General features: G+C 40.4%; 1 long non-coding RNA gene across 1 annotated transcript; it reads left to right on the forward strand.

Moving 5' to 3' along the window:
• Nucleotides 1-2152: 2152 nt before the first annotated feature.
• LOC138440531 (uncharacterized) lies at nt 2153-9216 on the forward strand. The gene is made up of 3 exons (XR_011257069.1): nt 2153-2295; nt 5306-5476; nt 8124-9216. It is a non-coding gene; the product is annotated as an uncharacterized lncRNA (long non-coding RNA).
• The last annotated feature ends 1084 nt before the right edge of the window (nt 9217-10300 follow it).

Below are 10300 nucleotides of genomic sequence, written 5' to 3' on the forward strand. Positions count from 1 at the left end.
TCTTGAGAGTCTCTTGAACAGCAAGGAAATCAAACCAGTCAATCCTAACGGAAATCAGTCCTGAATATTCATTGGAAGGACTGATGCTGATGCTGAAGCTCCAGTACTTTGGCCACCTGATGTGAAGAGCTGACTCACTGGAAAAGACCTGGATGCTGGGAAAGGTTGAAAGCAAAAGGAGCACAGGCTGGCAGAGGATGAGATGGTTGGACGGCATCACTGACTCAATGGACATGAATTTGAGCAAGCTCCGGGAGACAGTGGAGGACAGAGGAGCCTGACGTGCTGTGGTCCATGGGGTCACAAAGAATCAGACATGACTTAGCAACTGAATAACAACAGCAGAAAGCTTGGAGAGATCTGCTAGGCCACGAACACTAGACTCAGGAAATAAAATTTTTAAAAATAGGTAAATAGGTGATGAAGAGCCACTGAACATGCTCAAGAAGGAGGACTGAATTCATGTACCTCCTTCACTTCCCTGTCAAGCTTCCACTGAAATGCCAGGAAAGCTATCTTTGCTCTTCAGGTTTTATTTGTTTGTTTGTTTTAGGAATGAGACCATAGCATCACTCTTAAGTAGGTAAGACATGAGAAATAATAGGAGGTAGAAAGCAAATGGTATCAGATGGACTGGGAAAGAACAGAGGAAACAGCACCATGGGATGGGGAGGGGAGCTCCGTTCTTCCTAGGAGAGCTCTGGAGAAGCTCTGGGCTGGATCCATGCAAACCAAAACAGAACAAGTGGGACATGAAGAAATCTACAATGTTTTTATGTGTAAAAGCTGCCAAGAATTTCTATGAACTGGAAAGTCTATTCAAAATTTGCACTGCTGACACTGTCCAGTGACTGTAACTATAGAGACTCATCACATAAAACCTAAAATGAGTTTAATTTTCACAGGCCACATGTTGGGTAATTGTCCTTGATATACGGCTTTATGATGACATCATTCTCATTTAAGAGCATCTTTATTTCTGGAAAACTTCACTCTGTGAAAATTACTTATCTATAGCTGTTTTGCTTTAAATCAGTGCAAAAATTCTCTCATCAAAATGGTAAATACCTTGTTGAAGATGCTGTCACTGTAAATCCAACTTAATTATATTCTCAGAGTTTGAATTCTGGATGTAAGATCACACTCAAGAGGGAAAAGTACAAAGTCAAATTTTTATAGAGGCTTAACTGTTCTCCAACATGAGTTGTAAACAATTAAAATTCCAACTTTTACACTTATCTCTGAAGCAGTCACAGCAAGTTGACTTTCAAAAGCCAACAAATCTTATAACAAAAACTAGCTTAAATGTAATATTGCATATTTTTAGGCATTGGAAGAAAATATATTCTTTTGGTCTCAAAAATTTCAGATTATTTATTAGAAATGTCACAAAATGTTGGAGCAAATAGTCAATGAGCAAGATATTCAACAGTAGTCAATTGCTGAAATCGTAAAAGGAGGAAACTGCTATATATGTCCCTATTCTTTGCCATGGGAGTTATTTTTCTGTTCAGTTCTGTTGAACTGAACAGTCATGTCCAACTCTTTGGACCCCATGAACCGCAGCACGCCAGGCCTCCCTGTCCATCACCATCTCCCGGAGTCCACCCAAACCCATGTCCATTGAGTTGGTGATGCCATCCAACCATCTCACCCTCCCTCATCCCCTTCTCCTCCTGCCCCCAATCCCTCCCAGCATCAGGGTCTTTTCCAATGAGTCAGCTCTTCACGTCAGGTGGCCGAAGTACTGGAGTTTTAGCTTAACATCAGTCCTTCCAATGGACACTCAGGACTGATCTCCCTTAGGATGGACTGGTTGGATCTCCTTGCAGTCCAAGGGACTCTCAAAAGTCTTCTCCAACACCACAGTTCGAAAGCATCAATTCTTTGGTGCTCAGCTTTCTTTATAGTCCAACTCTCACATCCATACATGACTCCTGGGAAAACCATAGCCTTGACTAGATGGACCTTTGTGGACAAACTAATGCCTCTGTATTTCTCTGTAGTAATTTTATTACAAAAAAGGGAGGCTCAGATTGAACCTGTGTGCCTGCCAATGAAGGAGACACAGATTCAATCCCTGATCTAAGAGGATCCCACATGCCCGGACCAATTAAGCCCGTACCCCTCAACTATTTATCTTGTGCTCTAGAGACATGGAGCTGCAAATACCCATGTGCAAATACCCATGTGCAACAGCCGATGTGCCCTAGAGCCTGTGTTCTGTGACAAGAAAAGCCACAGCAATGAGAAGACAAAGCCGACAGCTTGAGAGTAGCCCTCACTTGTTTCAAGGTGAGGAAATGCCCACACAGCAATGAATACCCAGCACAGTCAACGATAAATTAATAAAATTATTTTTTTTAAGAAAGAGAGACTTATTCAGATATGTACTTGTCAGTCTGTCAGAAGAAAGAAGGAAAATCTGTGTGAGTGATGTTTTGTTCTGATTCATATCTGTTTCAAGTTTTAATTGAACCTTAATCTAATGGTCACTGCCCCCTTCCCATCCTTCCTTTTAACTGAAGCCTTGAGGATAGTAAATCTAACTTTTTTATTCCAAACAAATAATTTCAAAATCATAAAGAGAATGGATTAAATGACAGATCAGCCTTCAGAAAAATGAATGCCCATGTAAAAAACCCTCAAGATGGTGAGATTCAGATCTAGGCTAGATGTATGCTGCTACTGCTGCTGCTAAGTCGCTTCAGCCGTGTCTGACACTGTGCGACCGCATAGACGGCAGCCCACCAGGCTCCCCCGTCCCTGGGATTCTCCAGGCAAGAACACTGCAGTGGGTTGCCCTTTCCTTCTCCAATGCATGCATGCATGCTCAGTCGCTGCCATTTCCTTCTCTAGGTTAGATGTATATATTTCCATAAATAGTTGTGTAGATAAAAGGGCCCAAGAGACTGCAGAGGATTCTTAATAGGTCCATCTATGGCAATTTAACTATTCTTTAGATTGTTGTGGTTGATCTAGGACCTGATCTGTTATGTGGTTCTAATCAAAGGAAGATCTCACCTTTTAAACTGCAGAAACTGCAGAACTTTCCTCCTTAAGCATCAGATAAATTATTCAGAAAATCAAGCCAAGGAGATGTTTTGTTCCACTGCAAATCAAAAAGGAAAGAATAAGCCATCTCCTTTCCCCAAACAAGGGAAGAGAAGCCAACAGTTTGTTTCTAAAGGCCTGAGTTAGAATTTCCCGAAAGTTCTTGTGCCCATAATTACCACGAAGGGAGTGGGCTATTGGTCTTCAGGTGGACATCACAGGTTTAGATAATGATAGAACCCAGACCAGAGTGCTTCTCCAAGTTATCAGGGCAGGTCTGATAAGCTCTGCTGCCTCCTCATGACAACTAAAGTCTGCTGATTTTACTTCGAGTATGCGTGTGACTCCAAATTTAATTTGATTTAGGAAAATAAAGCAATGTGATACTTCCTGCACCTGGATGTATAGAAGACATTTGCATTCTAGAAGGCAAGAACCACGGTTGTTACAAGATTAGATCCACATTAGGGCTAACCCCAAGGTTTTCGAAGTTACTCTGGGATGTTTGTGCCACCGGTATAAAGTTACTCAGTGCTGGATTTGGTTTATACAGCTAGCCTGATAATAAAATTCTAGGAGGATGGGTGATCATTCAGAAGAGCCTAATATTTGTTGTTCATGACTGTGTTAACATACTTTTATTCTGTGTTTACCTATTATTCTGGCTGTCTTATCTACTCTACTTTTTACTTCAGTTGTTTTCCCTTTTGTTAATAATCTCTCTCTCGACCAGTTGAGAACTCAAATATCTAAAACCAGGAAGGAAATATAAACTACTAAATGGGGCTCTAGTGAAAGCCAATAAATGGGAACTGGTTCTTGGCTTCAGTGTCAGGGAAGAATATAGTGGGACGTTGGGGGTGGATTGGCACAATACCAAGCCCACACGTTCTGTCTAAGGAGACTGGTCACCATTCAGATGGTAACCACGTGGAAATGTTGGTCCAAAGTTGCCAAATTTTAGATTTTTTAAGAGAACTTGGAAGTCATGCTTATTTCCCCCTTGTGAAATACCCTGCATTTAAAATTGTTGGCTATTCAAATACAAGCTACAGAGACTCCACATTCTACTACAGATTGGCTAAGGTGTGGGACAGTGTGAGATAGGGAAATAGATGCTCTCATGTACTGTTTATGAAAATGTGAGTTTGAGAATATTTCTGCGGAGATCTTTTGACATTTTCTGTCAAAGCTGTATACAAATGCATGTATTCTTTGACTCAGCAAGTCTGCTTCTAGGAATTTACCGTGCAAGAATACTTGCATATTTGCAAAGTGATATGTGCATAAGGATATTCATTGCAGCACTTATTTAATAGTAAAATATTGGCGACATCCTAAATGTCCATCAAAAGGGTCCTGTCTAAATAACTTATGCTACATGAATATAATGGAATGTTATATAGCCATAAGGATAAATAAGGCAGCTTATACATACTAACATGATGTGTATTGTTAAGAAAAGCAAGGTACATAATAAACAGTTTATATTCTATGCTAACCATTTGTCTTTATATTTTTCAAATAACAAGTATGTATTTTATCTTAAAGAAGATATATAATACCTATGTATATAATATGTTAAATGTATTTAAAGATTATCTGTGGAAGAACATAACAAAACTAGAAGCATGACTTGTCTCTGTGATGCGGGCCTGTGTGGTTGGCAACAGAATCAGGAAGGCTACTATTTACTTTTCACTTGCATCGCTTGTTATTTTTTTGAAGATTGTTTCATGTGCATGTGATCATTTATTTTAAAAAATAAACAAAAAGAGGGAACATTTAAAAATTTCTGGTGACTCAGACAGTAACGCATCTGCCTACAATGCGGGAGACCCAGGTTCGGTCCCTGGGTTGGGAAGATGCCCTGGAGAAGGAAATGGCAACCCACTCCAGTACTCTTGCCTGGAAAATCCCATGGACAGAGGAGCCTGGGAAGCTACGGTCCATGGGGTCGCAAAGAGTTGGACACAGCTGAGTGACTTCACTTTCACATCACTGAGTAGGTCAACTTTGAATGGGCCACCAATTTGCAGCCTGTCCTTGTTTGCAGCCTGTCCTGTACAAGTCACTGACTTGGTGTCTCTTCTCTTGCCTGAGCTCTTTGAGGCTTTTGCCTCTTCCCTCCTGTACCAAGACTTAGCACAATATCTTCCTCAGAGTAGTTAGTAACTAAAATGAGGACATATTCTCCTCATGTTTCACTTCTCTCACTCTCTCTTTTTTTATTCTTATTTTCCTTCAACAGAACCCCAGACTAGCCTTCCCCTAGATCCCTGGTCCTTATCCATCCACTCTTTTCCTGCTACCGTTCAAGATAAGAATGTGCACATCCTGTTCTGGGTCTTAGCACAACGGTGGCCTCAGCTTTGGCATCTGACAGGCAGAGATGAATTTAGATGCTGGCTACCACCTCCAGGTAGTGTAAATCTTTCCTACCTTCTGAATCTCAGTTTTCCCTTCTGAGAAGCAAAGATGAGAATGGCTACTTGGCAAAATTATTGTGACTTAAAATAAGTAACATACCAAAAACTGGGGCTTCCCAGATGGCTCAGTGGTAAAAGAATCAGCTTGCCAGTGAAGGAGATGCAGGACATGTGGGTTCAATCCTTCGGTGGGATAGATCCCTTGGAAAATAAAACGGCAACCCACTCCAGTATTCTTGCCTGGAAAACTGCATGGTCAGAGGAGTCTGGCAGACTACAGTCCATCGGGTCGCAAAGAGTCAGACGTGACTGAGTATGCTTGCTTGCAACCAAAAGTGCCCAGTCCAGAGCTTATAACATAGTAAGTGAGTAATAAATGTTAATTCTCAGAGTGATCAATAATGGTTAATTGACTGTCAAAGTCTAAAGCATTCCTCTGTGTATCAAAATTGTTTTTTAGAATCATCCATTAGAATATAATTAATAGTATTGCAGAAAGCATTTTCATTTTAACAGAAATTAAAACATTAGGCTGAAGGCATAACCCTTAAATGAATATAATTTTAAGTATCAACGAAAAGAGAGAATTTGTTGTAGAGGAGAGGGAGCTGTGGGGGAGCATCCTGGCAAGGAGCTTGGAAGGGCGTGCAAACTAAAAGCAGTAGTTCCTGGGAGCCTCCTCAGTCCATCTGGCTCACCTGGGAAAGACATACCAAACTGTGGTGCTGTGGGAGTATTTAACTTAAATATTGTTAATTAGAGCATTGCACCCCAAGGGAGAGAAAGCAATTGGGGATACAGTGGCGGTGAGTTAACAAAGCTACCTCTAGGGAATTTCTGAACTCCTCTAAGGATTTCAGAATCCATCTTGCAATTGGAACCTGAGGATTCCAGAATCTGAAAAATCTTTCTTCCTGCCTCTGTTGCCTGCCAGCTGCTCTCAGTTTCATTATAGGTAAAGTACATTTAAACTGCACATCAAAGTAGCTTGCCGGTAGAATATTTCACAAGAACCAGAGATAGCCTAAATGAACTGAGTGGAGAGAAACCTTATTCATATGCGTTACTTTGGTGAAGAGAGCAGAAAGAAGGGAAGAATCTGTGTGTGTAATTAATTTAAAAAAAGTATAAAGCTGACTTCTTTGGGCATAAATCGGCAGCCAAAGATGACAGAGCTAAAGCTGTTTTAAGTTGCGTGTTGTTGATTTTTCAAAACAAAACGCCCAGAATACCCATCTTAACTTACTCTGCCCTTGTAAGTCAAGACATTGCAGACTTGGAGCAGCATCCTAGCAATGCCTTCTAAGTCGATGATTTCAGAGTATGTAATTTTCTCTTGAGGTGACTAGAACAGTTTTCAGACATTGCTTCATTTAAGTCTTTGTACCACTTGAAAAAAAAAAAAAGTCAGTAGTACCTGGGATCTGGATAGCTTCCGGATTCTAGTGAGTATCTTGGAGAGGGCAAGACCGCAAAGCACAGGAGTGGAAGAAATGTGCGGAAACTTGCTTAGAAAGTGCTGACTGAGCTAGGAGTTTCACCAGTATTTCCTGTGTCAAAAACAAGTTCTCACTTTGGTCTTCAGTGGCAGTAAAATGGGGATCAGAAACTGTTACTGTTTGTTCAAAAGCAGAAGCTATAATCATTTTAGAGAAAGAGAGAGCAAAATTGAAACTGAAAGTCTCCTTCTACCTGTCTGTAGCTCCAGTGGGATGTGTCTGCTGGGGGCTTCTGCTCCCTTGTTGCAAGTGAAATGATTAACCACAGAGGTGTCTTTCACTTACACTCTAAATCGAGACATATCTTACTGTTTTCTGTACCAACCAAGGCATCTTATGAATACCCAAAATAGTTATTTGTGGCTTTATGAAGAGTCTTGCTTCTTTCCCTTTCCACAGCATGTGTATTCACTGACATCATTTCTGAGAGCTTCAGTCTGAGTTGGTAATTAGACTCACCTGCACCATTAATCACTCATTCCAGTGTTTTTGCCTGGAGAATCCGAGGGACGGGGGAGCCTGGTGGGCTGCCGTCTATGGGGTCGCACGACTGAAGCGACTTAGCAGCAGCAGCAGCACCATTAACCAAAATGCTCTATGAGATAACCCAAACTCTAAAGAAGAGAATGGCGTGATATGCAGATGTTAAGCTTCTTTATTTTAAGCAACGCCATGACCTTCTTGGGATCCAGTATCAGATTTAAGAGAATTAATTAGCCCTAAACCTTTTATCAGCAGGTTTCATTCATTCCTCATATTGTGGTAGGCCACCCAGTATTTTATTATACTTTAAAATTTCAAAGATAGTAACAGAAAAGAAATTAAAATAGAGGGAATTCTCTTGGCATCATGCATGCAAGGAAGTTATGTGGAGGAGAGGTCACAGAGGAGGCAAAAAATTGCCAAGAGACTGAGCAAATCAAGTACTTTAATATCTTCATCAAACATTCTCTTTGCCTCAAATGCTCTTTTCTTAGGTTTAAGTGATCAGCTCATTCTTCTAGGCTCAGTTCAAATAATTATTTCCTGCCAGAAACTCTCCTGTATCTGCCCCCAAACCTCAGATTTACTGGTTTCTTATTTGTGTTTCTGTAGATGCTTCTCAATACATCATATTACAGATTTTAATTTTTTTTTTTAGTTTATCCTATGACAGACTCGGGCTTCCCTGGTGGCTCAGATGGTAAAGAATCTGCCTGGAATGCAGAAGACCCAGGTTCAATCCCTGGGTCAGGAAGATCCCCTGGAGAAGAAAATGACAACCCACTCCAGTATTCTTGCCTGGAAAATCCCATGGACAGAGCAGCCTGGCGGGCTATAGTCCATGGGGTCACAAAGAGTTGGACACGGCTGAGTGACTTTCACTATGATAGACTCAGTTCCCTGAGGATACCAAATGTGTATCCTTTTAATTCTTGTAATATGTATATTATCTAATATGTAGTAGATAATAAAGCCTGTTGAAGAGAACCAATTTGGGATAGGGTGTTGGTTGCTGAAAATAACCAAAAATGCCCCCTTTCTTTCACTTTATCTCACCCATTCTTCCATTTGTCTGGATATGTCTGTTACTGCTCAGATGATGCCTGATAATACACCCCATCTAGTAAGTTGTTTTTCAAATGTCAGACTCTCATTTCTAACAATGTTCCCCAAATGTGTGTTATTTTAAATGCTTCAAATCTCTTTTGCATGTATTACCTTATTTAGTTCTTACGAAAATTCTACGAGTTTCCAGATGAGAAAACTTACACTTAACAAGCATCGGTGACCTGGACTACAGCTCAGGTCTCTTGAACTGTGTGTGCAGTTTCATTTGACCTAGAGGTTAATATTTTTAAGTGTTTTTTAAAATAGTTTTAAACTTAGAGAAAAGTTACAATAGTAGTGTGAAGAACATGTGTATTTCACCCAGATTTGCTCATTGTTGTCATTTTGCTGTTTTTTCTTTCCTCACCTATTTATCTACCTGTGTGTTCAGTTGCTCAGTTGTGTCTGACTCTGCAACCCCGTGGACTCTATCCCTTGGATTCACAGTTCTGAGGCCTCTTTAGAGGTCCCGGTGGCTCTTGTCCTAGTTGCCTTTGGTCATGTCCAACCTGAGAGCATTCCATGGACTGATTTTCTTTCTTCCATTTTATTCTCCTCAGTCCTTCCATCCCTGGTCCCTAGATCACTGTCCCTGATCCCAAAGTTACCAAAGAAATGTTGAAATAAAATTCCTCTCAAAGAAATTTCATGGAAATATGTGATTGCCTTATATAAACTCATAAGTTCAGAAATTTCAGCACACACATACCTGGGATTTTTTGTCTTGTTTTTATTTCTCTCTCTCTTTTTTTTCTTTGGCCACACCATGCAGCATGCAGGGTCTTCTCCAGCCAGGGATCATACCTCTGCTCCCTGCATTGAGAGCATGATTTTAACCACTGGACCACCGGGGAAGTCACATACCTGTTTTTTTTTCCCCCCCAAATGTTTTAATTAGAAGTTAGCATCTTTCTTAGGCGCTGACCTGTCCAGACCTTCCTTCTTCACCCCAAACAAAAACACACCCTCTTCTACGTTGATGTCACTCTATCAGGCTTGATTGTGCCTTTGACACACCTCTGCAGCCCCAGTTTCTCCTCTATTTCCCCTACCAGAGCAGGGTCTTCCAAACTGTAACCCCTGAGGGCACCGCAAGAAAATGAGAAGGGTTTAGAGAATGTGATGGTGATTTCTCTGCTCAGTTGAACACACCTCTTCCTCACCATCCTATCCCTCAACTGTGCTGTTTCTTTCCACTAATTATTTGCACTTTGTCCTTGTTCATTTTTTGCTGGTAGGCAACTCGTTCTCCTTGTGGAAAGAAAATAAAACAGAGGAAAGGTCAAACTATTACTTACTCCTGTCTAGTAGCAGAACAGAACAGAACAAAATGCTCTCTGTACACCCAGGAAATAATTTGGGATACTGATTAAATAAAGGAAAACATCTTGATAATTTTGTGGCATGAAAAAAAGTTTTGAGTTGGAGAATTCTCTATCTTGGAAAATAGGAAGACTGACAGTTGTTTCCAGTTCAATTCGATGACATAATTCACATTTTAAAACCTCTGTAATAAATTTCTTCTTCTTTTAATCCCAAGATATCTTTAGTTTTTATGGAGTTGAATAGAAATCTAAGACAATGAGATACTATAATATAATTTGAATCTATTTTTAGGTGATGCAAGAATAACCCTCAATATTTTATTAATCAATTTGTTTTTCTCTACCCTTGCAACCCATTCAGGTATGTGGCCTACTTTACTTTCGTTATGTTATATTCTGTCAC

This window comes from Ovis canadensis, chromosome 5 (assembly GCF_042477335.2).
Source record: "Ovis canadensis isolate MfBH-ARS-UI-01 breed Bighorn chromosome 5, ARS-UI_OviCan_v2, whole genome shotgun sequence".
NCBI lineage: Eukaryota > Metazoa > Chordata > Mammalia > Artiodactyla > Bovidae > Ovis > Ovis canadensis.